The sequence below is a fragment of the Carlito syrichta genome, unplaced genomic scaffold, assembly GCF_000164805.1.
Source record: "Carlito syrichta isolate Samal-C Ts95f unplaced genomic scaffold, Tarsius_syrichta-2.0.1 Scaffold288984, whole genome shotgun sequence".
In the NCBI taxonomy this organism is placed as follows: domain Eukaryota; kingdom Metazoa; phylum Chordata; class Mammalia; order Primates; family Tarsiidae; genus Carlito; species Carlito syrichta.
In genome coordinates, this window is record NW_007233080.1 from 4,437 (window position 1) to 8,872 (window position 4,436).

Here is a 4,436-nt window from a genome sequence, read left to right on the forward strand (position 1 = left end):
TCTATGGTGTGTATGGTCTTTTACAATTTCTTTTTCTGTTCTCAACAACTTCCTAAGTGTCTCCTGAAGGGTCAGTCTGGAGGCAGCATAGCATGTTCTTTTAGGGATAGAATGTCTGGGAAAGATTTTAATAATTTGTCTCTGATAAATCTTAACTTGGAGGGGTAGGACATTCTTGGTTGGAATTGCTTATCTCTAAGAACATTAAAAATTGAACTCCAATCCCTTCTGGCATTTAGTGCCTCTGCAGGAAAGTCTGGAGTGATTCGCATGGGTTTTCCCCAGTAGGTAGTCTGGCTTTTTTCTCTTGCTGTTTTTAAGATATTTTCCTTTGTGCTTACTTTTTGGAAGTAAATTATTATGTGATTTTGTTATGGTTTCTCATGTAACATTTTTCAGGGGTTCTCTGAATCTCCTGCACTTGGAAATTCATCACTTTAGCAAGATGGGGAGAGTTATCTAGAATGACCTCATGGAGTATTTTTTCCATGGTGTTTTCCTTTTCTCTTTCTTCTTCAGGGATACCAATTAGGCATAGATTTGCTTTTTAGATCAAGTCACACAGCTCTTGGAGGCTTTCTTTCTTCTTTTTGAGGGTTTTTTTCTGTTTAAACAGTCTATGTTAACTCCATATATTGATCTTCAAAGTCTGAGATCCTTTTCTCTTCTTCATTGAGCCTGTTCCCAATACTTGTTACTTTGTTACTGATTTCAAAGATGGAGTCCTTTATTTCTATTATTTTAGAGTAGGCTTTTTTTGAAGTTGGTCAACTTTGCTTTTACTTCCTGTATGATTTACTTGAGCTTTGCTTCATGTTTCTTTTAGTTCCTGTAGATTTGTGCCATCCATTCTCTGATTTCTGTGGTTGTCAACTGAGGCAAGTCTTTCTTGGGGGTTTCCATTCTTTGTGCGTTGGTGGCTACTTTTTCGTGTGCTGTCTCTTTAAAATTCTGAGAGATGCTTGTTTTTTGATCTTTCCTCATTTGTCTGAAAATTCTCTTTGTTCAGTGAGAGAGTGTGTAGCTCCACTCTATGGCAAGGTCTTGTTACTGCAACTTTTTTATCTGCTGCTAAACTAGATGGACTAGATGCTCTGCCCTCTGCTGCATGTGATTCATGGCCCAGCAGGGAGGAGGGAGGGGTGAATCAATACAGCATGACCCAGAATTGTTCTCACCATCCCTCTCCCAGCATGATCTCAGCTCCTACATATGTCTAGCTTGTGGCAGGGGGATGGGGCACTGGATTTCCCTGCCCGAGTTTTTGTTCTCTGTGTGTTCAAGGGTACTGGTGGCAGGGAGTTTCATCCTTCCAAATGTGTTCAAGGTGCTTCCTTTAATCAGTGGCTGGATCCCCGCTCTCTCCCTTGCCCTGCAAGAGAGACTCCAATCCTTTGCTCCACCAGGTGCTGGAGTTGGATTTAACAGTCAGTTTTGCCCTGCAGATGGGCCTTCTGCATTCCAGATTCACTACCTGTTCCACTTGGGCTCTGGTGTCCACCACTCTTTCCTACCCAGTTTTTCTCCCATATGAAACTGACATTTCACACACTACTAAGAGAGGATGAACAAATCCAAAGCATCTTATACTCACTGAATCCTCTATTTCTCCAAATAGATCTTCCTTTTCTGTGTGCACCTGGTGTAGGGTGGCTGGTGCAAAGTGGAGGATGGGCCACCTAGAATTCTATGCCTGCCATGGCTTTCTGGAGTCTGTGCACTCAGAAAGACCCTCACTGCGTTCACAATGATTAACCCATCCAAAATTGCTCTGGGTAACTCCATCTAACAACAGTGGAATCCTAGGTAAGAGCAGCACCAATCTGCTGCTCCTTGGATGCCATCTTAGCTCCTCTTTTGCATTATTATTATTATTATTATTATTTTGCTAATTTGAGTTCTTTGTGTTATCTGGATATTAGTTCTTTGTCTGATGCAGATTTTGTGACTATCTTCTTCTATTCATTATGTTGTCTATTTATTCTGTTGATTATTTATTTTGCTTTGCAGAAGGCTTTTAGTTTAATTAAGCTCTAATTATTAATTTTTGTTTATGTTCCATTTGCTTTTGAAATCTTAGCCACAAATGCTTTGCCTAGGCCAATGTCCAGAAGATTTTTTACAGATTTTCTTGTAAGATTTTTATGAATTCAGGTCTTACATTTAATGCTTTAATACAACTAGAGTTAATTTTTGTGTATGGTGAGAGACATGGGTTTCAGTTTTATTCTTCTGCATGTGACTTTCCAATTGACTCACCATTATTTATTGAATATGATGTCTTTGTCTTAGTGCCTATTTTTGCTACTTTGTTGATGATCAGTTGGTTGTAGATATTTGAGTTTCTCAATTCTACTCCATTGGTCTATGCGTCTGTCTTTGTATCAGTATCATGCTGTTTTGTTTACTATAGCCTTGTATTATAATTTTAAGATAGATAATCTGATGCCTTCACCTTTATTCTTTTTACTTAGAGTTTCTTTAGCTATTCTGTCTCTTTTGTGATTCTATATTAATTTTAAGATTATTTTTCTTATTATGCAAAAAATGATGCTGGTATTTTGATAGAGATTACATTGAGTCTGTAGATTATTTTGTGTAGTATTTTTTTTTTACAATATTGATTCACCCAATCCATAAGCATCGGATATTTTTTTCATTTGTTTATGTTCTCTGTGATTTTTTTTTTTTTTTAGTCAGTGCTTTGTAGTTCTTTTTATGAATATCTTTCACCTCCTTGGTTAAATACATAACTAGGTAATTTATTTTTGGATATCTATTGTAAATATCAAATTCTTGATTTAATATTCAGATTGATTATTAGTGGTGTATAACAATGCTACTAAATTGTGTATATTGATTTTAACTTAATAATTTATTGATATTATTTACTTATTATGTGTGTGTATTGATTTTTGACTTAATTTATTGATATCATTTATTAAGTCTAGAAATCTTTTGGAGGATTCATTAGTGTTTTCTAGGTATAACAACATGATGTCACTGGCAAACAGAGATAATTTTACTTATTTTCCAATGTGAATACACTGTATTTGTGTATCTTACCTGATTGCTCTTTTTAAAACTTCCAGTACTATGTTGAATAGAAATGATGAAAGTGGGCTTCCTTGTCTTGTTCCAATTCTATGAAGGAATGCTTTTAACTTTTCCCATTCAGTATTGAAAGGACATAAGATGAAGTCAATGTACCCAATGAGCAGCCATTTTCGTACTGCCTAGTTCTGTCATGATTTTCTAGCAGTTCACTTTAATTTACCTCTAATTACTAGCCAAGGTCAGATCCAGTTTCTCAGAGGTAGCTAGCTATTGATGGTTGTTTTACAACCCCTTCCTTTGTAAACAAGTTAATCTAATGAGCCCTTTATGACACAGACCCCATCACTGTGGCACCAGTCATGTAACTAACACACTCATCTGCCTACCAGCCATCTCCTGACATCAGTTCCTGTGTTTAACTGTCCCCTTTGTGATGACATGAAAAGACCACCACCCAATCACCTTAATGACCTGCTCCCATCAAAGAGAAGGTTTAAAAGCATTCAATCTCAAGAAGTCATTTGTCATTGCTTTGTTAAACTCTGGTTGGGCCATGTGACTCTTTGAGCTATATCTGCAATGTTCCCTAGCTTTGGCCACTCCCCTACCTTGTGGAGGAGAATCTTCTCTCTCTCACTCTCTAATTTACTTCCTAAATAAATTATATTTTCTAATCTAACTTCTGTTCAATTTTTTGCATTTCACTTTTGCCTGGCATGTCACAGGCACTCTCTAGAATAACCTAACATTTTAGAGACCTTGTTGGGATTTTGACCTAACAAGTATAATGTTGGTCATGGGTTTGTTGTATTTGGATTTTATTTTGAGGTATACTTATTCTATGCCTAATTTGTTGAGGGTTTTAACCATAAAGTAATGCTATATTTTATAAAATGTTTTTTCTATGTCTATTGAGGTGTTCAGATAATTTTTGTTTTCAATTTTGTTTATGTAGTGGATCACGTTTATTGACTTGTATATTTTGAACCATCTTTTTATTTCTGGGATAAGATACACTTAATTGTAGTGAATCAAGTTTTTGCTATGTTGTTGAATTTGGTTTGCTAGTATTTTTTTAAGGATATTTGCATCTATATTAATCATGTATATTGACCTATAGTTTTCTTTTTTTGTGGTTGTGACTTTTATTGGCTTTGGTATTGAAGTGATATCAGCTTTGAAGCATGAGTTGTAAACAATTCCCCCTTTCTCAATATTATGTAATAGCTTCAATAGGATTGGTACCAGTTCTTTGAAAGTCTGGTTGAGTTCTGCTTTGATTCAGTCTGGTCCTGGACTTTTTTGTTAAGTGACTTTTATGTGACTGAATCTCAGTATTCATCATCAGTCAGTTCAGAGTTTCTATTTCTTGAAGATTG